The sequence below is a fragment of the Pithys albifrons genome, chromosome 4 (genome assembly GCF_047495875.1).
Source record: "Pithys albifrons albifrons isolate INPA30051 chromosome 4, PitAlb_v1, whole genome shotgun sequence".
In the NCBI taxonomy this organism is placed as follows: domain Eukaryota; kingdom Metazoa; phylum Chordata; class Aves; order Passeriformes; family Thamnophilidae; genus Pithys; species Pithys albifrons.
The window spans coordinates 568,813-596,658 of record NC_092461.1 but is presented as its reverse complement, the minus strand read 5'-3'; the positions used below and the strand labels follow the sequence as shown (position 1 = coordinate 596,658).

Genomic DNA, 27,846 nt, shown 5'->3' with positions numbered 1-27,846 from the left:
GAGAAGCAGATGGATCATCCTTTCCCAGCTGCCTTGCCCTCAGCACATCCTCAGTGTCCAGGTGATGGAGTTCCTTGGAAAGTCAGCAGACCAAGTTTCCTGCTGCTGCTGCTGCATTTCAGGCTCCCTGTGCTGTGAGTACACTGGGTAATGCTGTGGCTGCCACTTGGCATTTCCAGCTGGGTTGACTGGGGTGCTTTGACTTAATACCTGGAAAATATATTGTGATTTTGACGATTTTATGCTTTCTCGGTGGATGAAACCATGTTCTTGCCTCAAATAGATGGGAGAGGTGCTTTCATACTGGTTTGAGTCCCTGCAGTCAGCACAGGCTTCCATGGCTGGGTGGTAGGTGGTATTTTCCTGTAGTGCATTACCAGCATGCTGCAAACCACACAAAGCAGCATCTGAGCAAAGTGATCCTTTGGCTGCTGTGCCTACCAGGAAAGGGAGGAGATGCTTTGGTTATTTGGGAATCTGTTCCCATAATACTCTAGTGGTAACTCTGCATGGGTAGAGAGGGGTGTGGAAACAATGCTGTGTATAGAGGGGTACATTTTCCAGCAGTGCAGCAGAACTGCCCTCCCTGCAGCTGGAAGGAACCCCCTGGGGAAGGATTTGGCTGACTGGTTGGTTGGGTCTGGCAAAGGGGAAACTCACTGTTACTGCTCTGGTGCCAGTTACTGGAACTGACCAGCTTAAGCCAATTTGCTGACTTTGTTTAAAAACAAAACTGGGCTTTCTGGTTCCAACTGTGATTTAGAAAGGGAGGAGCTTTCAACCACTTCTTTCTTTTTCATTCTTTTTTTATTATTATTTTTTAAATAAATATCGATTATTTTTCTAAAAAGCTTCCTATCCAAAAACATTATCCAAACCCCACATGGTGTGGGATTTAGGGAATTAACAGGATGATTCAGGAGTCAGATGTACAATCCTCACATTCATTCCAACTCCTGAGAATTTTCCTTAAGGAAGAAAACTCCTGCACTTGGTCAGAAACAAAACCAAGCCAAACGCTCTTCGCCCTTTTTCTTTCTCCTTTTCTTTTCTTTTTCTTATATTTTTTTGACTGGGGACTCACACAGCCAATAAAGCTGACACTGAGCCCCAGCACGTGCTGCAGGGCAGTGCAGCCTCAGCATGTGAGTGGTGTGATTGCAGCAGGTGTTGGCAGCACTCCCCTCTGTGAGCTCTGCTGAGCTGCTGCCCCACCATCCTCCCCCTTCCTCTCCCCTGCTCCACAAGGTCCATGTGCCAGTAGGGCCCAAAGGGTGGTTCAAGTGCTGTATTTTCACTCTTCCCTTGGGCAGTGGGACAGGTGTGTGTTGGTTGGCATCTCTGTGGGCACACACACCAAGGGCAGTGCCCGAGCTCTGCTCTGGGGCCACAGAAAGCTGTGATGGTGCAGCCCCACCGTTCCCTTGAGGTCCCTCTGGTTTCCTTTCCCTGGCTGGCAGGGGGAAGGTCCCACAGGCTGCTCTGGCTCTGCAGCACCAGCTCAGGGTGCTCAGCCTGGGCTACATGCCCAAGAGGTGCACCAGAAGAATTTTATGATGGATCAGTTTCCCACTCTTTCCCCTTTTGTTTCTCCTTATCAAAACCAAACTAACTCAAACAAAATATATCCTTTCATTTAAACAGGAAATAAAGCAGGCTAGTGAAACTCAGTGATGGGTCCTGCTGCAGTTTAGTTTAAATTCTCACAGGCACCTGTGTTTTCTTCATACAGTTGCTTTCCTTGGTGCTTCTTCTGCAGATTGATTTTAAAAATTCTCTAAATGTGTTGTCAGATTTTTTTCCACCTTGGTGATACTTCCTCAATGCCCAGAAACTTCTTTGTCCATTCTCTTGGTCCCTCTTTTCCTCCTTGAATCAGGAAAAGTTTCTTAGTTTGCTCTTGTATTATCCGGTCCACAGTTGAATCAAAGAGTACCAAATGTACCCAGTGATTGCTTGACTTTCTTTTATAATATATTTATATTTTTTAACCCCTAATATTTTTGTTTGCTTGGCTTTTCTCCCAAATTGAGGCTTTGTTGGTCAATCTGTCTGACCTTTCTCTCTCCTCCATTTTAGTTTGTAGAGTCTCTATGGGCTTCCTTAAAAATTCCTGAGTTCATTTGACTGTTTCAAGCTTCTCTGCTCTTCCAGTCCTATTTCACACCTGCTTTTCTTGCTGTCCTCAGCCTGGGGCAATCTGAAAGCAGAGGAGGTTTGGGAAATGCACTGTGGCTCCTTCCCTTTCCCTGTCAGTTGTAGGCACCAGATCAGCACCTGCACCACTCAGTGCATTTACAGACAAATCCAGCCTCGGAGGGGATCACAGAGGCAGAATAGTGCCTTTCCCCACCTGCCTGAGTCCCACCTTGCTGAACCACAGGCTGTCATGTCCTTGTCTCTGAGGTGTTCCTAGTCCTGCATCTCCCCTGCCTGCCCTCCACCTGATGTTCCATCCGTGTCTAAATCCCCGTCCAGCTGTGTTTTTATTACCCACGGAGATGGAAACTCTGCTCGCTCATTCCTGTTCCTTCTCCAGCTTCCTTTTGTTTTGTCTTGCATATATCCAAGTGGGAAACAGGAGGAGGGCTGGAAGGAAGGGCTCGGTCTAGACATGCAGAGCCGTTTCCTTTTCTCTGCAGAGCTCAGCTTGTTTCCTCCAGGGCCACGTGCCTGGGAAGTGGCACAGATTCTCAGCACTGGCTTTGCTGGGGTTTGAGGAGTCCAAGCACAGCCACGGGGTGGGATCCAGGGACACAAACACAGAGGACTCATTTTCTCCAGAGCCACATGCCTGGGAAGTGGCACAGCTCTGCCCAGCACTGGCTTTGCTGGGGTTTGAGGAGTCCAAGCACAGCCACAGGGTGGGGTCCAGGGACACAAACAGGAGTGTGTGAGTGGCCTTCCCTCTCACTGCCAAAGAGAGGAATAAACAGGCATTAATACAGAAAGCAGAGGGCAGTCCAGATAAGCAGCCACAGGGTGGAAATGGGAAAAAATGGACAAATACCCACGGACACACCTGCACTTGGGCGTTGCTGCATTGAGGGGCCTCCCGGGGCTCATGTTGGCCATGAATGGCTCAAGGACACAAAACTGAGCAATGGGGAAGCTCATCAGTTTCCTTGAGGGCTAATGACAATGTTTTGGAAAGAAAAAGTGTCATAGTTTGTTGCTGTAACTTTAACTATTCATATGTTGTGTTTAGCTCATAACAGGAGAGGTTTTTTCTTTAAAATGCATTTATATTTGCTGGTTTTGAGTAGTGTCCCACTTAGTACTGTTGCACCCACTCTTGCCAGGTTTCTGTGTTTGCCTTAAATCAAATTATTAAATTAGCTTAATTCAAATGAAAACCAGGCTGAAAGAGTAGCATAGTCATGACTGAGCAACTTCCCTCCTCCAGGGAGTTCAAAATACTCTGTGCTTAAATTTTTTCAGGTGAAATAAATTCAGCTTGGAAAGGAATTGCATCGAGGATAAAAAAAAGTGATGAGATAATAATCTGTGGAGTCTTTGGGGTTTCTGATTTAGTTGGTTTCTTTATGTGTTTATTTACCTTTTAGATGAGATTTCTTCTGTGTTGAAAGTGTGTGGAGACATGAACAGGAAGGTGACCTGTAATCTGACTGTTTGATGTAACATAATTATTTCATCCATTCCATCTGACTCTGCCTAGCAAGAAAAATCATATGGTCTTTATTGTCCTGCCACCAGTAATTGCAGATTTGTGTCTGAATAACTGGTACTTATTTCTGAGTCTGAAAAGGCCTGTAACTGATTTATTGTGTCAATGTCAGAAAATGCACAGGGACACTTCAGAGAGGTACTTCCAAACTGAGTATTGCAGTTAGGCAGAAACTTGAGCTGGTTGATCTTTTTTTAGTAGATGAGGAAACTGCCTTCACATTTCATCTTAAAAAGGGAAGTTCAGCAAATGATAAGCAGAGGAGCTTTAAAAGATCTCCTGGAAGTTCAGCAAATGTCAAGCAGAGGAGCTTTAAAAGATCTGCTGCTTCTCAGAGCCTTAGCCTTGAGTTCCCTGCTCCAGAAACCCCTTCTGCTCTGAGCCACAGGGTGAACGAGCACAGTGTTTGCCACGGTCCAGCTTAAGGCCATTCTTTGACATGAAGGAAACCTCCTGTTTCAGGGGAAGGTGGTGCAGGGCTGGGCATGCTGGGGGCAGTGGGTGCTGCACCCACTGGCTCATCCTTCCCTGCACAGTGCCAGGATATTGGGGCCTCAAAACAAGGAGCTGCTGCCTGGCATGGGGGTTCTGTGAGGGCAAGAAAAAGATGTGATGGTATGCAGTGTGATGCAAAGACCTTGTTGTGGAGCTCACACTGCAAATTACGGACTTTGTGAGAGCAAAGGATGCTCCTTACTTGGTTCAGCTCAGGTACAGGTGGCCAGAGCTGTGCAGGTACAGCTTTGCCATCTGCAGAGGTGCCTGTGCAGTGGAAGGCTGTGCAGCTGGGGCTGAGGGTCCCTCAGTAAGTTAAACCCCCTCTATAACCAGTCCAGCTGTGGCTGAGGGTCCCTCAGTAAGTTAAACCCTCTCTATAACCAGTCCAGCTGTGGCTGAGGGTCCCTCAATAAGTTAAACCCCCTCTATAACCAGTCCAGCTGTGGCTGAGGGTCCCTCATTAAGTTAAACCCCCTCTATAACCAGTCCAGCTGGGGCTGAGGGTCCCTCAGTAAGTTAAACCCTCTCTATAACCAGTCCAGCTGGGGCTGAGGGTCCCTCAATAAGTTAAACCCTCTCTATAACCAGTCCAGCTGTGTGGGACAGGCTGGCCCAAGGCTGTGACAGCTGCAGCTGGGACAGAGATTTCTGCTCTGTTAAAGCAGTGCCAGGTATTCAAGATGAGCTGGAGGTGGGGGGTAATGACATTATGCCATTCTACTGATCTCATGTGCCCCTGAGCAGTCACTGTGGGCTCTTTTCTTTCCTTCCTGAAATGTGCAGCTCTGTTTGGCTTGGTTGGGGTTTTTTAACCTCCTTGCTGTCTTTGGCAGTGCAAAGGCTGCGTTTGTTCCATCAGTGAGGGTGAGAGGTAAAGGTGCTGATGTCTCAGAGGGAGAATGGATACACAACAAGTACAAATGATTTAGAAATGCTACTTTTGTAGCATTTTTTTGTAGTTTGATCATGACATGCAGTTTGACCAAGAGAAGGAACTGCAACTGTAGGTGACATTTTCGTCCTGCCAGAAAGAGACAGGGCAGTGTCTCAAGTTTTTGTGTAATTTCCCATCTCATTATCCCAGATATACACTCTAAAGGTACTTGGGACAGCAGGGGGAGGAGGGATCTTCAGGCCCAAACTGGGATTGTGTGTGTCTGTGTAGTTGCTTGGTCTTGCAAGAGGAGCAGTTGCAGATAAAGAGCAGTTGTGTTCCTGGCAGGCCAGGATTGCAGCAGAGTTATGTTAAATGCTGAGTGAGGCAGATGGAAATACATGGAGGCACAGATGGAAATTAAGAGAAACAAACCCCAGGGTACCTGGTTTTGTTGCCTACCATGTGATGGCATTGCAGGGCCTGAGCTGTGTCCCTGAGCCTGCCAGTGGCACAGTGTGTGGCATTAGGAAAGACTCTGCCCCTCCCAGTTCCCAGGGCTCATATTTGTGACAATAACAAGGGAAACAGTGTTGAGATGCACCAGGGTGTAACAACACTGCAATTTCTCTGAAGATAAAGGCTCACTGGGCTACATATCCCTTGACTCCTGCTGACTTTCCTTAGGCATTTAATGGGTGCTACAGAAATAGGGGTGACAGAGAACCACAATGCTTCCCAGAAAGCAGCTCTTTTGAGATGTGACACTGCCCATTCTGGGCCACCCTAAGGCTGCACAGAGCAAATCCCTCCTTCGTAAGTGCATAAAATGGGCTGGGGATGGATTGCAAAGTTAAGTCTTCCACATCACTAAATTATTTTTGTCTTTCCTCCCCACTCCCTTTGTATCAGAAACATTACTGGATGTGCAGCTGGGAAATTAGCAGAATGTTTGTTTTAGTTCTTTTCAAAGTGTTTTCATGGTTTTAGGTGAGTGTTTGACTTATGTTCATTGGCCCTTGCACAAGAGACCCAAAGCTATTTCCTTTTTCCTTAATTAGAGCATGTGGAATATCAGGTTTCTGAGCAGTGATTTCCTCTCAGGAGATAGGTGAACACATGTGGGAGAGCTGGCTGTTTTTGTAAACTTGAGCAGTTGGTCCTTCTGTACTTTGTAGATACTTTCTAAAGCCAAACTTGTACTTTTCATACAGACAGAAGTGCTTTTTTTTTTTGTTTTTCTTCCTCTCCTCCTCCCCATTTTTTCTTTTTTTGGAATTAAATAGAGAAATGGGAAGTTAGGAGTACCTGAGGGGGATTCTAGGAGGGTGGCCATGGGAGTGTGGTAGCAAATGTGGTGAAGGCAGCAGGCCAACCCTGTTGGTGTGTGTAACTTGATTTCCAGCCTGCAGGGCTCCACAGTCCTGTGTTTCTGTGCTGGTATTTTAATGCCTGACTTATTTGTGGTGCTGGTGAGAAAGGGAAATCAAACAAAAATGGAGAGACTGTGTCCTGGTGTAAGGTCGTGTATTTTTGTCTCTGCTGCCTCGTGTGTGTGGGTGGGCAGGTCTGAGCCTTGGTCTGCCTTCCCTGTGCAGTGTCACAGGGAGGTTCTGCCACATCCTGCCCCCACACAGCCACCTCAGCCAGGGCAACCCTGCCCTGCTGGCACCCCTGGGGCAGCTGGGGCAGCTCAGAGGGACGTTCAGCTCTGCCTGCAGGGCCAGCCACGTCCTGCCCCCACACAGCCACCTCAGCCAGGGCAACCCTGCCCTGCTGGCACCCCTGGGGCAGCTGGGGCAGCTCAGAGGGACGTTCAGCTCTGCCTGCAGGGCCAGCCACGTCCTGCCCCCACACAGCCACCTCAGCCAGGGCAACCCTGCCCTGCTGGCACCCCTGGGGCAGCTGGGGGAGCTCCCAGGGCCACACGTGCTGTGTGTACAGCTCTGCCTCCTGAAGTCAGGGATGACCCTCCAGGCAAAAGATGCAGCTCCACACTCAGCCCATCTGTAACCACCCCTTGCTCTCACAGGAGCTCTGGGGTGGAGCACGTGCAAAGGAGAGTGAGGAGAATGATTTTGCAAAGACTTGCAGATCTGCATATGCCCACCCTGCAAAATGCCTTGCTCTTCAAATAACCAACCAGTTACCAGCATTGCAGAGGGGCTCTTCAAATAACCAACCAGTTACCAGCATTGCAGAGGGGCTCTTCAAATAACCAACCAGTTACCAGCATTGCAGAGGGGCTCTTCAAATAACCAACCAGTTACCAGCATTGCAGAGGGGCTCTTCAAATAACCAACCAGTTACCAGCATTGCAGAGGGGCTCTTCAAATAACCAACCAGTTACCAGCATTGCAGAGGGGCTCTTCAAATAACCAACCAGTTACCAGCATTGCAGAGGGGCTCTTCAAATAACCAACCAGTTACCAGCATTGCAGAGGGGCTCTTCAGATAACCAGACAGTTACCAGCATTGCAGAGGGGCTCTTTAGATAACCAGCCAGTTACCAGCATTGCAGAGGGGCTCTTTAGATAACCAACCAGTTACCAGCATTGCAGAGGGGCTCTTTAGATAACCAGCCAGTTACCAGCATTGCAGAGGGGCTCTTTAGATAACCAGTTACCAGCATTGCAGAGGGGCTCTTTAGATAACCAGCCAGTTACCAGCATTGCAGAGGGGCTCTTCAAATAACCAACCAGTTACCAGCATTGCAGAGGGGCTCTTTAGATAACCAACCAGTTACCAGCATTGCAGAGGGGCTCTTTAGATAACCAGCCAGTTACCAGCATTGCAGAGGGGCTCTTTAGATAACCAACCAGTTACCAGCATTGCAGAGGGGCTCTTTAGATAACCAACCAGTTACCAGCATTGCAGAGGGGCTCTTTAGATAACCAGCCAGTTACCAGCATTGCAGAGGGGCTCTTTAGATAACCAGCCAGTTACCAGCATTGCAGAGGGAGGGAGGACAGAGCAGGGCTGTATCCAGTCTAAAGCAGAGCTGGCTACATCAGTCATGACCAAAAGGTTGGGCAGCTTTTGGAGCCCAGACAGATGCTGTGCTGTGGGGAAAGTTCTTGCAAAGATACTTCCTTCATGTCCATTTAATGTTAGTGTTTTCCAAGCACCAACACTGCACCTTGTTTTTGTTCCTGAAAGGTGAAACTGGAATAAATGCAGACTCACCCTACCCAACCCTCTTTATTCTGGGCTCAGTGTTTGTGGTGTACCAACACCAGCTATAAATAAATTGTCTGTATGTGGTTCCTGGAGTGGAGCTGTTGGCTGCATACACACAGACTGCCCTTCCAGCTGCAGTCAGAAACCTTGCTTATGAACAAGTGTGTGGAGAAACTCAGAATCTGACTTTTAAATTCAACCTCCTAATCAATTATTTTGTCTTTATATGTAAGAGAAAGCAGAATTTTAAGAAGAAGTGATGTTAATCATTACAGCAATCCTTTCTAAGGGGAAAAAAAGCCCTTTTTTATCCATCAGCATCCTGTGCATTTCAGTGTATTCACAGATGTATGAAATTACAGGGTACAAATTCCTGCTATATTGCCATGCCAACAGTGTTCATGCTGCTTCATTTCACCTACAGATAATAATAAGCACAGGTATCTAGGCCCAGGAAAAGAGCTAACTCCAGTTCTGCTGTGCACAGCAGAGCAATCCTGAATTTCCAGGTCTGAAAAAGTGGGGTTTTTGGTGATGAAAGGTAATGACTTAGTGACTCAGCAAGTGTATAATTGAATATTGAGACCATCTTCAGCTACCTTGTGTAAGTTTGGTTGGTGTGACATCTGAGACTTTTGGTTTAGATGTGAGCTCACCACTACTTAACTGGAAAGAAGAATCTTCCTTTATGGAGGAATCTCCTCTTCCCTCACTCCTCTATGTTTCTTTTCTGCCTCTCCCCAAAAGACCCTCCTAGAGCAGCTGCCTCAGTGTTGCATTTTCTGCCTTTCCTATAAAAGCTGCTCCCTGCCTGTTCCACTCTCAGGAGCCACAAGGGTAGTGGGGCCCTGTTTGAGCTGCAGGAACTGCTTCCCATGGGCTTGGGGAGTGACTGAAGTGCATGAGAATGACCATGCAATGGTTTGCAGAGTGCTTGGCTTTGCCAGCTCCGTTTGCTTCTTACCATACAGATGAGTTTGTTCTCTTAGCCAGGTTTGCACAGGTAAGGGTGGAACAGGCTGGTACAGAGGGGAGAAGAACTGGGGGGGGACAGGGAGAGGGGGAGAGAAAAGCCAAAAAGAAGGAAAATATTTGTCAGACTTAGTAGTGTTAATGAAAACATAAAGAAAGAAGGAAAGTAAAGTTTGGAGAGCAAAGAGTGACCTGACAAATGTGACCTCTGTTTTTCCCAGAGGCTTCTGACTTTGAAACCAAAGCTGCCTTTGATGCTCACCAGGTGCCATCAGGGTGTTTTGATTGCCTTTATGAAGGGAATTAGCCTTATAGTATCAGCATCTGCACCTCAGTGAACCTCAGGGGCAGGGTGTTGTATTCCTGTTCAGATCATAACCATTAAGGCTCAAAGGCCACGAGCAGCTCAGTAATTAATTCTGTTCCTTGCACAGGAGGCAGTGAACAGAGCCCTGCTTTGTCCCAGCAGTCTGTCCAGTCCTGTCCCTGCTCAGCCACCCCTGAACAGCCACCAGAGCAGGCACAGAGTGAGGCAGGAGCAGCACGGGAGCAGTGCTGACAGTAAGATTATTCCTCATGCAAACATAATACTTTGAAGTTCATGTTTTGCCGACTGAGATTACAGTTCAATTTCTTGCAAGAAGTGAGATGTTATTTTGCTCAAGATATGTGGCTCTCTGTCCCCTGTTTTACACAAGCAAATTGTTGGCATTTACCATCCTCTTTCTGGCTGCTGCTCTCTGTGGGCAGTTGTGCCTCTGATATTACTGAGATATCTCAGCCCTGCTTGTGATCTGAGTGCAGAGGCAGCTCTTCAGGTAATTGCCTTGTGCTGCAGATGGTGGATTTATGAGAATATTGCATATTGTCAACAAGCATGTTGCAGGAAAAGTTTAATTTCACTTAATTTTAATGGTAATGGCAGTTCAGAAAGGAAGTGCAGTTCAAGGACAGACAAGGAGTATAGCAATAAGATTGTACATTTATGAGTTTTAAATTAGAATCATATTCTGGACTAACAGTATTACCATGCTGAGATATATATCTCTATACACACACACATATATGTTTTTTCCTTCATATTGGGATAAAAAGCTTGCAGTTGGTGAGTGGGGTTTGGCAATGCCACAACACTGCTCTGCATCCTGGGGCTGATTATAATCCCTGGGGAGATGGGAGTGCATTGAAACCCAGGAAATCTCCACAAGCCTTTCAGTGACCCGTTGAGGTGCTGTAAGAGCATTTCAGAGTGAAGGAATCCCAGTGCACTCCCGTGTGTGGGGAATGCTGGGCACACTGGGCGTCCCTGGGGCACTCCTGCAGTGGGAGCACCAGGGAAGTCTGGGCTGCTGCACAGGGATGTTGGCTTGGGCTGTGCCTTCCACATCCATCCACAGCCCTCCCAAGGACACCTCTCCTGGAGAATTGCACCTTTGGCAATTGCACTGAGGGATTGTAAGGGTGCTTCAACACTGGGAACCAGATCATAGAGCCTGGAGGAGATTTGAATGGATGGGAACAACTGCTCCATCTTGGAAATAATACTGACATTATTTTTTGTGTATTTCAGTTGTTTCTCATGCAGTTAAAAATATTTTAGAATTTCCAAAGTCATCTCTATTTTGTGTCCAAGAGGAAGCTGCCTCAGTATTTGCAGGTGAAAGGATCTCCTGATGCATTCCCAAATTTACCCTTCACTTCCCTGTAACACAGTTCTGATTGCACTCTGAAATGAACAGCCTCTGATATAATCTTTACTACCTTTATGTCTTTTTGCACAAAGAATATTTATGGTAGAAGGAAAACAGTCTTTTGAAGTGTTTCCACCAAGGCACAGCTAGAAAAAAATTAGAAGGTAGAATTTCTGGCACCCTTGGGCCAGAGGGAAATGCTGGCACCCTTTGGGCAGGGGGAAACGCTGGCACCCTTTGGGCAGGGGGAAATGCTGGCACCCTTTGGGCAGAGGGAAATGCTGGCACCCTTTGGCCAGAGGGAAATGCTGGCACCCTTTGGCCAGAGGGAAATGCTGGCACCCTTTGGGCAGGGGGAAATGCTGGCACCCTTTGGGCAGGGGGAAACGCTGGCACTCTTTGGGCAGGGGGAAATGCTGGCACCCTTTGGGCAGGGGGAAACGCTGGCACCCTTTGGGCAGGGGGAAACGCTGGCACCCTTTGGGCAGGGGGAAACGCTGGCACCCTTTGGGCAGAGGGAAACGCTGGCACCCTTTGGGCAGGGGGAAATGCTGGCACTCTTTGGGCAGAGGGGATTCTGGCACCCTTTGGGCAGAGGGAAATGCTGGCACCCTTTGGGCAGAGGGAAACGCTGGCACCCTTTGGGCAGAGGGAAACGCTGGCACCCTTTGGGCAGGGGGAAACGCTGGCACTCTTTGGGCAGGGGGAAACTCTGGCACTCTTTGGGCAGGGGGAAATGCTGGCACTCTTTGGGCAGGGGGAAACGCTGGCACCCTTTGGGCAGGGGGAAACGCTGGCACCCTTTGGGCAGGGGGAAATGCTGGCACCCTTTGGGCAGGGGGAAATGCTGGCACCCTTTGGCCAGGGGGAAACGGTGGCACCCTTTGGGCAGGGGGAAATGCTGGCACCCTTTGGGCAGAGTGTGCCAACAGGCCCAGATGTGATGGTGCCACCGTGTGCCATATTAGGAAGAGGCAGAGTGGATGGGCACACCTGCTGCCAGTCTGTGGGTTTAATTGGGAGCCACCTGAAGGCAATAAGGAGCAGGAGAGGCACCTGATCCCCACACATCTCCCAGGCTTCCAGAGTAATGGTGTGCAGAGGGAAAAGAGGAAAAGAATCTCCTTTTAACTCTGGCTTCTGTGTGCCTTTTTGTGAGCCTGAGAACATTCCTGTCTGCTTGGTGATGGAACTGTAACCAGAACAGGCACTGGTGAGTGACAGTTCTCGTGGCTTTCCACTCTGGGTTCCTGTGCCACCTTAGAGCTGCTGCAACGTGCATGAAGGGGGAGGGAGCCCAGGGATTTGCATGCTTTGTGCTTAACTCACTGTATTACCTTGTTGGCTTCTGAGGATATATTGCAAGGTATCTAAAATACTCTTCCAATTATAATTCCTTAGAGTCCAGTATGGCAAAGAGGAGATGAATATTGTCCTATAAAATACATGGGATTTTGTGAGAGGCATATTTTGAAATGAGGAGCTTTTCTTTGGTCTGGAATTTACACACAGACTCCACTTCCAGGAGGTGGGAATTGAAAGCACTGAGGACACAGGCAAGGATGGATGAAACCAGGCCACTCTCCAGGAGAAGGTGGCCACATCCATACTGTGCCATGGGATTCATCCCTGGGCTGTGTTTCCCCCTGTGGTGGTGGGGACTCTGCTAAAACCAGAACTTGTCTAATAACTCAACTGCAGAGACAATTCAAGTCCACTGACTGGGTTTTCCTCTTGGTGCTGTTTAATTCACTGGTGGAGAAGAGGCCAAAGGGGAATGTTTGACTGTCTGTCTCTGGTTGTGTTTATTGAGGAGCAGCTCTCCAATTGATGCATCTCATGCGTTTGGAACCTTATTTTGTCTTAGCACTGCTGAAGACTTTGGTATGGCTTTGCATTAAAATGACACCTGTGCTGTTTCTGTATATCTCTTGGGGGGGAAATAAAATTGAAGAAGAAGCTTTTATCCATTATAGCACTGGCTGCTGTACAAGTGGCTCTGGGATGATGGAACTGAAGGAGCTGCTTTCCCTGGGGCACCTTTTGCCCCTCCTGTAGGATTCCAGGGCATGATGGGGGTTCCTCTTCACAGTGGGATGCTCTGTGGTTCTCCTGTGTGCTTTAGGTGCACGCCTGGGGTTGTGTGTGCACATGCCTGACACACACACACACACTGCCCGTTTGTGGGGGAGCTCTGCGGGGTCTGGGGATGGTTCTCAGTGGGCAGCACTAAGTGACAGTGACAGGTCACGTGAGCGCTGGGGCTCGGGCCCAGCAGGAGGTGGTGCCTGAGCATCCTCAGCATCAACACGATTGGCATCTGCTCCAGAGAAGGGTGGCTGGGCCTTTCCTTAGGAAACATATGCCAGAACTATTAGCAGAGCCTCCATCACAGCCCGTGGCAAACAGGGCAGGATGGTAATGAGGAGGGAATTGTGGGAGGGACCCGAGTGCATCCCGCAGTACTGAAAGGGAATGCTGAAGAACCAGATTATTTCCATTACGGTGCCTTGTCAGCAATCTCCTATTTTGATCTTTATCAGCTTTGTGCTGATCAAGGTGTATTTTTCATTATTTAGTTGATACAGGTTTGGGGGGTGTTTAAAATGCAATAAATAAATAAATAAGTGCAAACATCTGGGAGGATATAAAAGACACTGTGGATCCAGGACAGCTCATTATTTCTCCTTGACGAAGAAATCTCTGCTGTGTCCTGTGATGTCTGTGACAGTGTGTAATGAGGCTCTCCAGTGTGTCAAACCCAGAGCCATAATTCTGTCTTATCTGCTGCAATAATAAGACTTTTTGAACCACTGAACTCAGCAGAAGTTAGAGATGTAAAGAAAACAGTGTGTTGTGCCACTGTTTACACCAGGTGGGGGCCAGGGAATGCAATTGGATTGTGTTTTCATTCAGGGACCGTGTTTCAGAACCTGAGCTTGGAATGTCAGTTGTGTAGATGGCACAAACACCCTATGGCACTAATTTAATTTCATATTTGACTATTTCATTCTGGAGTCCTTGATTAGAAGTTCAGTATTTAATTGCTTACTTTCCTTCTGTTTGTTTTTCCTTTATCTTTTTCTTCCTCTCTCTTGCCCTCCCTGAAGGTTTGCCTGAGCAGTAAGAGTGAGATAGCTAAAATAAATACCATTGTTGATAACTGCTGTCCCTTTAGAGTAATTTTGTAGTGTGCTTTAGCAAGCAAAATACCAAAGCACTACCAAAGCATGTTTTTTTCCAGCCTGCCAGCTGGTAAGGGGTTGCATTCTTACAGGTTGATCATAAGTTCAACGTTAGCATTAGGTTGAAGTCCCTTGAAATGTTAGGCTGGTTGCTGCTTTTATCCATAAAATTATTAAATATGGCCAATGTCACAGCAATTGATCTTGCCCCTATTTCAGCTGCCTTGCCTTCCCTGGACAGAGGGTGTGTTGCTTCCCTGTCCCAGCCAAGGTGCAGCACTCCCCAGGTGAGCTGTGGCTGCAGGCAGGGAGCAGCAGGACGTGGGGGCTCCTGGCACAGCACTCTCCCACTCCTGGCTCTGGCATGGCTTTGCCAAATGGCAGCTCCGGTGAGCTAAGAACAGGCCCTGCCGAGTGAGTGCTGCACAGAGGAGGCAGTGACCCTGGGGCTGCCCTGCCTGGGCTGGAGAGGGGGTTTAGTGACCCCAGCCCTGCCCTGCGGCTGCCCTGCCTGGGGTAGGGAGAGGGTTTAGTGACCCCAGCCCTGCCCTGGGGCTGCCCTGCCTGGGCTGGAGAGGGGGTTTAGTGACCCCAGCCCTGCCCTGGGGCTGCCCTGCCTGGGCTGGAGAGGGGGTTTAGTGCCCTCAGCCCTGCCTGGGCTGGAGAGGGGGTTTAGTGCCCTCAGCCCTGCCTGGGCTGGAGAGGGGGTTTAGTGACCCCAGCCCTGCCCTGCGGCTGCCCTGCCTGGGGTAGGGAGAGGGTTTAGTGACCCCAGCCCTGCCCTGGGGCTGCCCTGCCTGGGCTGGAGAGGGGGTTTAGTGACCCCAGCCCTGCCCTGGGGCTGCCCTGCCTGGGCTGGAGAGGGGGTTTAGTGCCCTCAGCCCTGCCTGGGGTGGAGAGAGAGTTTAGTGGCAAAACTGTTCTATCTTCTGAGCCCCTGAGTGCCAGTGTGTGCCCTGCTCTGCTGCACTGAGCTGTGTGGCAGCAGGGACTGGCAGTCACTGTGGTTCACTGGCAGCCTGATTTGAGGTAAACCAGCTATTGGTAAAGGGCTATGAAAACATTGGTTGTTTTCCCTTAAATTTGCCTTTGCAGGGAAGGTGTCTCTAAATATCAGGTACTTTAAAAAGGGAGAAGCTGGATCTGATCTGTTTGTTTGTGTGCCATAGTGTCATTCCAGGTGACCTAGTTAGGATTGTGATGAGATCTGAAGAGCAGAGTATTGGAAATGTTGTTTGAGAGCCCGTGTGCTGGAGCAGTACAAGGGAAAATCATCTTAATGAGATGCTTGATCATCAGTAACTAGAGTAGATTCATTTTCCTTGAGAGGAGCACGATGAGCCTCTCTCAGGAGGGCACTTTCCTAAGGCTGAAAGACAAACAAGCAGAGGGTTTGGTCCTTGCAAGGGTTAAGCAGGAGCAGTTCCTGCAGTGCCCCCAGCCCCAGCTGTCGTGGCAGTTGTTATTGCAGCCTGCTCTAGATTCACATCTAGTGATGGAACAGTGAACACACATCCATGTGGCGACTTTCTCCAGAAATAAAACAACCTTTTTCGTTTCTTTGAGAAAAATAATCACGGGGGGGTGGGGTGTTTTGTTGTTGTAAATCAAGATGCAGAACCTCAGAGTCCAAAATACTCCAGTATCTTCCATCTGAAAATCAAGGCCTGTCAGGGGGTGTCACATCCACTCCCCTTCCAGCTTGATTTGACCCGAGAGGAGATTTGTTGAAGTGTTTGCCAACCTTTACTGAACAAGAGGAGTGCCTTAATAAACGTGTTTCCCCTGGGCAGTTTTAATGCCTAGCCCAGGTTTAGGCAGGGTTTCCCCCTTGACATTTTTCTACCCATGCTCTGGGTGTTCAAGGAGCACAGCAAGGACATCACTTGCATTGGTGTTTCCCTGGGAGAAACACGGTGTTTGCTGGCCAGAGCCTCAGCCAAAAAATGACATACGAGCCAATAGGAAGGGCAGATTTTGCTGCTCTGCATTTGCAAGGGGAATGCCATAAACCAAGTGAGTTTTCATTATCTCATCCTTTATAGGAAGAAGGTGAAGTGTGGGCAATGGTGAGGAAACAGGGTGTGTTTGGCTTTTCCTTAATGCATCCTGCTGGTAAATTGGTCCTGACTGCAGGTCGTGGTATAAAAGGAATGAATAAAAGATGAATGAGTAAGGGTTATTTACAGAAGGGAAGTTGCCTTACTTTGTGTTCCCATCCTGACTCTGGCTGATGACATCCTCTAGTTAATTGGTTAATTTCCGTGAGTAAAACTCCTAATAATCTCTTACTGTTATTCAAACTATTACAAAAAATAAAATCCACGTTTCTCACTTTTCTGTCCTTGCTTAAAATCCACATCACTCAAACTGAGTATGTGCATGACTGCATTGATTTTTCTTCTCTTAGTCTGCATCCATCAACCAGAATAAATTCCCTACTGAATTAGGGCTGTGTCTTCCCACCAGGAGAATGGCACTGCTTTCCTTTGCACTTCCAGACAGGAGGAGTTACTTGTGCCTGTTTGTTTGCTGTGTCAGCACTGGAGAGCACGTTAGCATTTCTCTGTGTGTCACCCCCAAATCTCTATGGGTGGAAGTTCTCCACCTTTAATTGTCCCCCTGCTGCCCGAGTCAGTGCAGGCAACATCTCACTCCAGGGCAGGTACTGGAAATACAGTTCACAGCCTGTTTACTAAACTTGCAGGCTGTGAGGAAATAGCACAACTGCATCAGTAAGAGGAGAAAATTCATCACAGTTTTAGGGATGGATTGGTCTGGCTGCTGGTTGTGTCTTTCCACTTTTAAGGCCTTTGTTTGGAGACACATGTATAGAGGTGCATGTGTGTTTATTGGAACAGAACTGGGTTTGACTGGTTGGATATCTAATTCCTTACAGAAAACAATGGGAATGAGCATGGAATCATTGTTTGTCAAACCATTTTAGTTCAGTTCTGTGCACACCACATTATTTGGCACATTCCTGCTTGAGCACAGGTCACAGTTATCCAAATAACCTCATTGGTGTGATTTTAATACAGAAAAATGAAGTGTGGCTCATATGGGATGTTTTAATATTTTAAAATTATTCTTTTGGCTTTCCAATAGCAGAGTTCATTTTTCTGGGCCAAAGGAATTTCAAATGAGTTCATTCCTAATACCACATACTTGATTTTTAAGTGTTATCAACCTGTGAAAAAAGAGGTTTTTGTTTTCTTGATTTAATATGCTTTAATTTCATATCTAGAATTATCCCCCACTTGTATTTCTGGGTAGGATTGCTTTGCAGTTTAACACAGCATGCATTATTGCTTTAATTGGATGTAAATAAAATTGGGGATTTTCTGGCTGATCACTTGCACAAACAGCACTGAATTTCCCCTCCCCAGCTTTTCCCAGGCAGTGCCTTTAGGGTGGACACGGAAACCCATCAGTTATCCAGCTCTGCCTGATGCTTTCAGAATTCTGGTGTGCATCCTCTTGCCCTGATTGAGGCTCATCTTCCACTGTGCTCCATTTTGCTCAGCTGGCGGTGCATGGAATGCACTTGTGCAACAGTCAAAGGCTTGTAACGTGTTAGCTGAGACATGTCAACAGCTCCCTTCCAGATCTCTGTCCAGATAAAGCCTGTGGCACCCTGTGAAAACAGGGAATGCCTTTAACTCCATCCTTGGCTGCTTGGCCAGGCATCTCTCTCTTTTTATTATTCATGGGCTAATGAATGATTTTGTGCCCTATGTGTTAACCAGAAGGACTGAATCTGCTCTTTTAGCACTGCCTTGGGAAGTGCAAAGTCAGAACTGAGAGGTTTGCAGGGGAGTTGCTGCTGAAAATGTACTAAGGTTTAAATCAAAACTCGAGTTTGCTTGCACAAGGTGCAGTTACAGAGGTGTCCTGGGCCACTGTCCTGTGCTTCTTGCCTGTGTCTGGGCTGTTCCCACGCCCCCTCTGTGTGCACTGACTGCACAGCCCCAGCGAGTGCAGGGTGTTACTGGGCACCAGCAGACTCTGCACTGCCAAACTCGACATGGCATCACCTCCAGCAGTTGGGCACAACTTTACTTTGGTACAAGATATTGCCACTTCACCTGCAATTCATTTCTTGCAGAGGACATTTCTGTCCCCCACCCTCTGCGTTTCAATGATATTTAAAGGCCTCTGTAATTATGTGGAGGTACAAAACACATTGGAAGAGAAGATGAAGCAGTAGGTGACTGGCTCTTTCCAAGGGCTTCTGAGAGATGGATCTTGGCACTAAAATACCTTAAGCCCTGAGGAAAGTTTCATAGTGTTGTTGATTTGTAATATTCTATATACTGTAAAGAAGGAATCCTGCCCTGTATGGTATGTCATGTTAATAATCCTTTACAAATCCAAATATGTTATATATATTAAGGTCTGACAATTGGGACATTTGATCCAGACCAGTGCAAACACCTTGTTACTGAACAGCAGCAATAACCAACTCCTTTTTCTCTTCATGGGTTGGTGATGAGTTACAAACTCCTGTTCTTGTGTGTTTGCCTCCTTTGGGAGTCTCACCAACAAATGGTAAATATGGCTGTGCATATGGATTCCATAATATGCAGTGTGGTCTGGTACCAGATCTCTGGGAACTGCAGCCAAACACCAGTGAGAGAAAGCTTGTACTGCGTCCCTTTGAATAATCACTGCACTGCCTGTTACAGTTCAAGTCCAGAACTGCCCAGCTTTAATTCCTGCTCTGCTGTGTGTTTATCCTGTTACTGACTGTGTGTTCCTTTCTGCTACTTATGGCTGTGGAACTTAATTTACTTAATGATCCAGAATGTTTAGAAAATAGAAAAGGCATAGTCTGCTATAAAAGTATTCCCATCAGAAAAGGGTTACTTGTCAAACATTAAATAAGATCCAGATGTGCATAATTGAACCAGGACTTGCAGTTACTGGGGTCATACATGCACGTTGGAACTGCTGCATTCAGGGGTCAAACAGGTCATTTTTATATTAGTTTTAAAGTTATCTTTTGAAAAAAGGAACTTAAAATGTGGTTGATTCCACTGAGCTTTGCTGTCTCTACTGAGGCACCATGACAGTTTTCATGGGTGCCTCCTTCTTCCCTCCCATCCCCACTGCAATCAGTGTAATTCAGCTTATTTTAGAAAGGGCTCTAAACAGAATTTTTTTCTCTTTTGAAATCACATTTGCTGCCTGTTCTTGTGGAGCAATAGGCTTTGAATAGGGTTTTTCAGGTGTGTGATGTGAAAGCAGATCTCCCCAGGTGAGCTCTTGTGTCTGTTCCTATAATCTCCCTCCCAGAGCAGTGGGGGTAAGGAAGGTGCACACAGCAGGTCACTGTGGTGCTTATGTGCTATCAGTCAATAGGCCTATCAGAACAATGCATTGGTCAGAATAATTCCTACATTTCTTATTGCTAAAGTACCAGGGGTTTGATTTTCCTTTGGCTGTCCCAGTGCTGAGCTGACATGCAGGGACCTTGCCAGGTGGCTGAAGGACCAAACTGTCCTCCAGACAAATCCTCGGCCCTTCCGTGCGCCGCACAAGTAAATTCCTGGGATAAATGCCCTGGAGGGGCTTTGCACTGGGTGAGGGAGCCTAAGAGGATTTAAGAGCTGTAAAGTTGGTTAGCATGGGTTCCAGCCTGCTTGCAGGGCTGTGGGCCATGGTTTTCCCTCAGGCCAAGGTCAGTGGTGTAACTGGTGCTGTAAAACCTGCCTGTGCATCACTGCAAGGCATTCCATGGGCTGGGGGAAGGCACTTCCTACAGTGCTGGTGTTTGAAAGTACATTCTTAGAGCTGGGGCAGAAAAGGGCAAGACAACTTGTGCCAGATCTAGACCACTGAAATTTTAATTATTTTAAAATTGCTTTCTTGTAATATCACCTTTTTTTAGTTTTTTTTTTTTTATTTTCGCCTGTCTGGGAACTACAGTTGGTGATGAAAAGAGGACATTCTCTGTCCTGAATGGCTTGGGCTCATGTCTCTGGGTGCAAAATGAGGCTTCTTTTTCTGAAGTGAATTGCACAAAAATTTCTACTTGCTGCCACTCACTGCCACAGTCAGGAGGCCACTGAACACATGGCTTGTGACCAAGTGCTTTCCAAAGGAATGGAAATGTCAGGAGCCAAGTATTGCAACATATAAATGACTTATTGAAACAAGACCACACCTGAGTTCCACGAGTATAACGAGGTGGGGGCTTCTATTTGGAAACCCTGTGATTACCTTGCTTAATTACTGCTGTCTGCCTGCCCCAGGAGGAGCCCTGGCTCTGCTGGTGCCCCTGGGGTGGGTGCCAGTGGCAGAGCACTGTCAGGACATTGCTGCCCTTTAGAAACTGTGGTCCCACCCTTTGGGATTGGGCACTGGGCACTGCAGCCAGCTCAGCCTGCTCCTTGGGCCCTCTTTATCCTCCTGGCACAAGGCATGTTGGATTGCAGTCAGACAGGCAGTGCAGACCTGTGAGCTGGGCGTGTGCCAAGGCCTGGCAATGCCCCGGGGCAGGCTGTGCTGCAGGGGTGCCCTCGGCCATGGGGAGCACCTGGAATGGCACGTAATGGAGTCAGAATAGTGTGTGCAGTACCAGGGAATGGTTGTACCTGGTTTGGTTGATTCCAGGGTTTCTTTCCAGCAGGGCAGTGTTTTATTCTGCTTTACATCCCAGGTGGCAGAGCTGTGGTGTGTATGTAGGTGCAGGTGTTGGCTGTGTGCTGGCCTGGCTCTGCTGGTACTGGGTGTATCAAGTGCTCAGGAGGACAGAACAGGTGGAGCTTTGCTTGCATTTGTGCTCCTGGCTGTGCTGGCTGTGGTGTCAGGTGCCAGGCTGGCTCTGTAAGGGGCACTGGGGTGACTGTGGGTGCTCCATGGGGGAGCTGCAAGGATGGGTCACCAGCAGGAGCCCACCCACCTTTCCCAGTCAGGGGCATGTCTGTGCCCCAGCCCACCCTCCACTGGGGCCTCCAGGATCACTTTCTGCTCTCCCTCATGGCTGTGAAACACTTCCTAAGGAGAAGGTGGTTGTGCTATCAGAGTCCCCACATGGTGATTAGTGGTCTTTTCCCCACCAGAGATGAACTCTTTCCCCCCCTCAGAGATGAGCTCCTGCTCCTAATTAACCACATTTACTGTTCCCCTCTTTTCATACAGAAGGTAAATATCAGCCCAGTGCACATGGAATAAGCCTTGCAGATCACTCAGTAGCTTGTCTGGCATTACCTACCCAGGCAGCAGCTCAGAGCCAGGACTGTGCCACAGCCACCCTCACGCTGCTGCCTGAGTGACATGTGACACGAGTCATTGCTCCACTAATCAGGGAGTGTATCTTAAACACCACAATGGAAAAATAAGAATTTTACAAGCCCAACCACAGCAGCACAGCACCCCAGCTTTGAGCAGCGAGATAGCAAAAGCTTTTCTAGTTGGCTGTTGGAGTTATTCAAGAAGAGTTTCAAGAAATTGCAATTTTATTGTGTCAGGAGAAAAATCCCATGCCAAACAGCCCCAGCAAACTGCTCATGGAAGAAGGAAAGAAATAAATTTAAAATAGCATTTTAAAAAGAGAAAAGAAATCCCAGGATTTATCTATCCCTTGCAATATATCCCTAAGCAGAGCTAAGGCACTTTTCCCCCCCATAAGGCTCTTTCCAAGCAGAGAGGGCCAGAGTTGCAGGCAGAGTTTGGCAAACTCTCCCATTGCCTTGCCCTCTGTTTTGTGTGCACATGAGCAGCTTCATTTTTAAGCTTCAGGGTTTTGTGTGTGTAATTGGCATTTTAGAAATAAATATGACAAATGGAATGTATTTTATTATTGATAAGTTGCTGGAGCTTCTTACTGTGGAAAGGCATAGATGTGGAGATAGAGCTTTATTTACTATTAAATATTCAAAGCCTGGGTTACAGGGGATAGTTGGGTTATAAAGCATGGGATTTTTATTTTCATCTTTGCTGTCTTTGACTGTAGGCCAGTGAGAGAACTTGGCAGTGTTTGTTTATTGTTTCTGGAATATGTCAGAACTTCCTAATGCACATGTTTTCCAGATGCTAAAATGAGGGCACCTTGGGTTTGGGGGTTTTATTTTTGTCCAGCAGTGATGGCCTTGAATGGCTGACATTCAATCCATAAACTGCACATTCTTTTTTCAAGGTACCTGTAAGAGTGTGATACAGGGAAAAGAACTGCAAGTGTGTGAACTGCAGTTCATGTGAGAAATAATTGTCACAGCTCCCGATGCCAAGTGAAATGGACTGGAATAAGCAGGGCTGGAACAAAATAGAAATGAAAAGTTGACTCCCTGCCTTTAATCAGTAAGCAGTCCTGTGACCCTTGTAAATATGAAATAACCCATAAAAGAGCTCATGTTGCAACAACTGTTTGGAAAACTGCATGGAATTAAGGCATTTGCGTGTCTCAAGAGGCTGTTAATTTGTAAGATGTATGTTTTGCTCAGCTTGGAGGCATCTGTGCTGTCCTCAGCTGGGTGTTACTGTGCTGCACAGTGTTTGTCACATTTGTTGGAAGAGTTTAATTGAGCAAGTTTTAGCCTGGGATAAATACCAAGTGTATTCTGTGAGTAAGTTTTGGGGTTGTCATACATAACAGCATTTAAAGTTCTAGACATAGAACTATGTCAGGCTCTCTAATGACTCCTGAAGGAAACCACAGGCTGTTTCTGGAGCTGGTTATGCAGGGAGTCTCTCCAAGGGCCCTGGTGCTGCAGCCCTGGCAGTGAATAGCTGAGCTCCCCTAATGTTTGTGGGGCAGGAGCCAGCACAGCTCAGCCTCGTGCTCCCTCAGCCAGGTCAGAGCACAGAGCTGTCCTCAGTGCTGCAGCCCCAGGGGTGAGGTGAGGACAGGGCGAGGCTGCAGAGCAGCTCCCGGCGCTGAACCCTCCCGGGCACTGCTCCAGCACAGGCAGAGGCTGCAGAGCAGCTCCACTGCTGAACCCTCCCGGGCACTGCTCCAGCACAGGCAGAGGCTGCAGAGCTGCTCCAGTGCTGAACCCTCCCGGGCACTGCTCCAGCACAGGCAGAGAGGCTGCAGAGCAGCTCCCGGCGCTGAACCCTCCCGGGCACTGCTCCAGCACAGGCAGAGGCTGCAGAGCCCTCCCAGCACTGAACCCTCCTGGGCACTGCTCCAGCACAGGCAGAGGCTGCAGAGCTGCTCCAGTGCTGAACCCTCCTGGGCACTGCTCCAGCACAGGCAGAGAGGCTGCAGAGCTGCTCCACTGCTGAACCCTCCTGGGCACTGCTCCAGCACAGGCAGAGAGGCTGCAGAGCTGCTCCACTGCTGAACCCTCCCGGGCACTGCTCCAGCACAGGCAGAGAGGCTGCAGAGCTGCTCCACTGCTGAACCCTCCTGGGCACTGCTCCAGCACAGGCAGAGGCTGCAGAGCCCTCCCAGCACTGAACCCTCCTGGGCACTGCTCCAGCACAGGCAGAGAGGCTGCAGAGCCCTCCCAGCACTGAACCCTCCTGGGCACTGCTCCAGCACAGGCAGAGAGGCTGCAGAGCAGCTCCACTGCTGAACCCTCCTGGGCACTGCTCCAGCACAAGCAGAGAGGCTGCAGAGCCCTCCCAGCACTGAACCCTCCCGGGCACTGCTCCAGCACAGGCAGAGGCTGCAGAGCCCTCCCAGCACTGAACCCTCCTGGGCACTGCTCCAGCACAGGCAGAGAGGCTGCAGAGCCCTCCCAGCACTGAACCCTCCTGGGCACTGCTCCAGCACAGGCAGAGAGGCTGCAGAGCAGCTCCACTGCTGAACCCTCCTGGGCACTGCTCCAGCACAAGCAGAGAGGCTGCAGAGCCCTCCCAGCACTGAACCCTCCCGGGCACTGCTCCAGCACAGGCAGAGGCTGCAGAGCAGCTCCACTGCTGAACCCTCCCGGGCACTGCTCCAGCACAGGCAGAGGCTGCAGAGCTGCTCCAGTGCTGAACCCTCCCAGGCACTGCTCCAGCACAGGCAGAGGCTGCAGAGCTGCTCCAGTGCTGAACCCTCCCAGGCACTGCTCCAGCAGAGGCAGAGGCTGCAGAGCCCTCCCAGCACTGAACCCTCCAGGGCACTGCTCCAGCACTGCTCCAACAGAGGCAGAGTCAGCGCTGGGATGAGCCCCAAGAGCCTCCTGGGGCTCAGGACATCACTGCCCTCCAGGGTCTGTGTGCTCTGAGCTGTGGCTTGTGGTCCCAAAGCCAGATCCTCCTATGTGTGTATTTAATCCGAATTTTGACAATTTCAATGTGTGTCTGTTGGGGTGTGCAGACACTGCAGAGCTGGTGCTGCCCAAGGAGCGCAGGTTGTGCAGATGCAGGGACTGTAATACCATTTCTGCAGGGTCTCCTACCTGCATTTGGAGTGAAAGCTCATCAAGTGCTCTGTGCACACATGTTGTCTCCAAAGAACCCCTGCTGAAAATGTACCTTTGCTGCTGTCACACAGAGTGATTAAACCCCCAGCTCATGCATTTTCAGTTGATCTTTCTAGCCCATGTATTATTCAAAGGAAGGCAATCTCATTCAACTCTTATTCAACTGGTTGCATTAAGTGTTGATATAAATCTGTGAGTTAAAGGAGTGGTTATCCTTCCCCACTCTGCCTGTGCTCCCTAATCACGTATGAAGAAGTGAGAGTGTGTGTGTGTGTGTGTGTGCACGTGCCTGTGTGGGTATAGGTGATCTCACAGCCCACATTAAATCTTGAAGCACTCACTGCTGGTTCCATGACAGGCAGGCTCAGGATGTGCTTTCCTTTGACAGTGCCATGTAGCAGTGTCTTGATTAATGTTATTACTCTAAGGAATATAATAAAAAAAATCCAACGGAGCAAGAAAATTATTGTTACAATAAAAGCCATTCAAATGAACATGCTTATTAACATCCCTCTCAGCTGCACAGAGACTCAAAGACAGACACTGTTCTCCTCTTGCTTGTTGCTGTGCACATTTTGTCACTGTGCTGCAGAGCTCTCGACTGCTGTCTGCTGCTTATGATCTCCAGATCCCAGCTGATGATTAATACCTTGGCTCAGGCAATTGCAGAAGGCCAGGGCTGACCTGCACACATTCCCACGCTGCTCGGGCAGGGGAGATGTGCATTGCAGTGTGGAGGGCATGGAGGGTGGGAGGGAACTGAGGGAGAGGAGGAAAAAGGGTGTTGTGCAAGAAATCATTTTTCCATGTGCTTTCCTTGTTTGTCAGGTCAGCACTCAAAGCACACTAGAAAGCACAGACTGGAATGCCCTGCATTTCTGTAAGACCTCTTATGTTGCCACCTTGTACTTACAAACATCCTAAAGCTCCCTGTGAGGGGGATTCATGGATAAAATGCATTCAGTGTCCTCAGGTAAAGAGGAGAAGTGGACAAGGTGCAAATTTCATCCAGATTCTGCTGGAAACTGTATCTTTGCCAAGGAAAGCGTGTTCCTGGGCTGGCTGTGTAGGGTGACCCCCAAAGATGAAGAGCATGTAGCTTGTGTGCTTTGTGGCAATGACAAAGATCAGTCCAGTAAACCACTGAGAAATGCTTCAGCTACGTAAATGTAATCAAGAGTAAAAGTTGAAGGAGAAATTAATGGAAGTATTACAGGATCCCTGATACTCCTCATTCTGTTTTCTAGTGCTGCTCTTTTTCCTTTTCTTTCTCCCATCTTCATCTGCGTAGTCACCTTTCAGTTTTGGTATTTTCTGTTCCACAGTAACGTCCATTTTCCCCGTCTTTCCTTTCAGACCTAGTGCCTCTCACCTTGCTCTTTGGGCCCCTCTCTCTAATGTAGCAAAAAGCATTTGCAAAGTTGTGTTCATAGAGGATGGTCCAAAACAAGCCTAATGCACAGGAAATTAGTTTGGAGAACCTGTGTCTGCAGAGGTGCTTTGTGTGTTGTCTGCTGGTGAACATGCAATACCTGATGCTTGTGTTGTTGTTATGCACCTGTGTCTGCCTGTGGACAAGGCAGTGCCAGCCCCTGCTGGCCTGGGGTGCTGTTTGCTCACCCTCAGGCATGGTTTGGGCTGTGGCAGAGGCCAAGGCTGGGAGCAGGCAGGGGCTGCACCCCCTGACACTGTCCTCTCCCTGCAGCTGCTCTCTGAGGGACATGTGGGTTTGCTACGATGGCTCTGCCCTGGCTCGGAGCCAGGACAGTCTCTGTGGCTACCTGCTCCTTTGGGGCTGGTCTTAAGGTCAGCCTGGGCAAACAACAACAATAATTAAACCCATAATTGTAGGCTCTTTCACAGTCCCCTGCTGGGATTGGGGCCCAAGTGCTCCCTTTGAGTCAGTAAGTGACAGCAGCTGGGAGTGTCTGGAGTGGGCAGTGGGGAGCTGGGCAGCCCTGGGTGCAGAAGCTGCTTTTCCAGCAGGATGCCAAGGAGATCCTGGTGGACAGATGTCTGGCTGCAATGTGTCCTCTCAGCCTCAGTTCCTCCCCCTGGAAAAGCATTCATTATGTTTTGTCACTCGATACATTAGTTTGCTTTAATGCACTGCAACCCCCCATACATTTAGCAGCCTCTTTCTGCTTGTTTGATGGGGCTCCACTCTGTTTGGAAATGAATTAAAGCATCTGAAAGGCTTGGCAGTTTCATTAGAGAGGGATGGTCCCGTCCAAATTAGTATAACTCATTTAAAATTGAAGTAAAATGTTTTAAGGAGAGTGATCTGATAAATATTGGCTTAAACTAATTGGATTTTCGATAGACAAATTACGGCATTTTTCTCATTACTTAGTGCTCTGTAAGGCTTTCACGTGGTGTAGGAGGGGGTACAGCGCCCTGGCATGGAGCTGAGGATGAGTGAAACCTTGGCTGAAGGTGCTCTCTGAGTGGGTGGCTGAGAGAGGTTGGGTGGCTCAGGGATGGGTGCTGTGCGGCGCTCAGGGATGGGTGCTGTGCGGCGCTCAGGGATGGGTGCTGTGCGGCTCTCAGGGATGGGTGCTGTGCGGCTCTCAGGGATGGGTGCTGTGCGGCTCTCAGGGATGGGTGCTGTGCGGCTCTCAGGGATGGGTGCTGTGCGGCTCTCAGGGATGGGTGCTGTGCGGCTCTCAGGGATGGGTGCTGTGCAGCTCTCAGGGATGGGCGCTGTGCGGCTCAGGGATGGGTGCTGTGCGGCTCTCAGGGGTGCTGTGCGGCTCAGGGATGGGTGCTGTGCAGCTCAGCCCTGCAGGAGCCTGGCCTGTGTTTGAGGAGGTGCTGCCCTTTCCCAGTTTGCTCACCCGGTTTGCTGCTCCTTGCCCGGGTGAGGTGCTGTGCAGCTGTCTCTGCCCTCTGCCAAGAGCTGCTCACCAGGAGGAGCACAGCATGGAGACCTGTTGCATGCAGAGTAGTCTGTTGAGGGGTTTTGTTTTGTTTTGGCTGTTTGGGTTTTTTTGTTTGCTTGGGGTTTTTAAATACACAAAAGCAATGCTTATTTCTACTTAATTTCCAGAGGATGGGAAGTCATGTGTGTCCTTTCCAAGTCAACTTCTAATAAGCTGTTAGTTGCAACTAAATAGGATCTAAATAAATATGCAGTTGTCACAATTTTTTTCTTTAAAAAGTATTATTACCACCATTAGAATAATCAAAATAGGAAAGTAGCAGGGATTCTTAAAACCTTTCTAATGTTGGGAGCACTATCAGCCAATGTCCTGTGGAGAAAGGAGCTGCTCCTCAAAAATATATTCAGTCAGGTACAAGCACATGGGCCTGAGAAGTGGCGCAGAGAAGTGAAACACCTTTGTCTTCCTTGGTACCACAATGTTTGTATGAGTAGCAGCAGTAACTGTATTTTAGT

The 27,846-nt window shown here is 48.6% G+C and overlaps 1 long non-coding RNA gene across 2 annotated transcripts in view; it reads left to right on the top strand.

Annotated features, from left to right (window-relative positions):
• Positions 1–27,846, top strand: part of LOC139671014 (uncharacterized) — a 354,063-nt gene that overhangs the window by 146,929 nt on the left and 179,288 nt on the right. For both annotated transcript variants that reach the window (XR_011697644.1, XR_011697643.1), the window contains exon 5: positions 1–134. This is a non-coding gene — a long non-coding RNA (uncharacterized lncRNA). The remainder of the gene's footprint in view (positions 135–27,846) is intronic.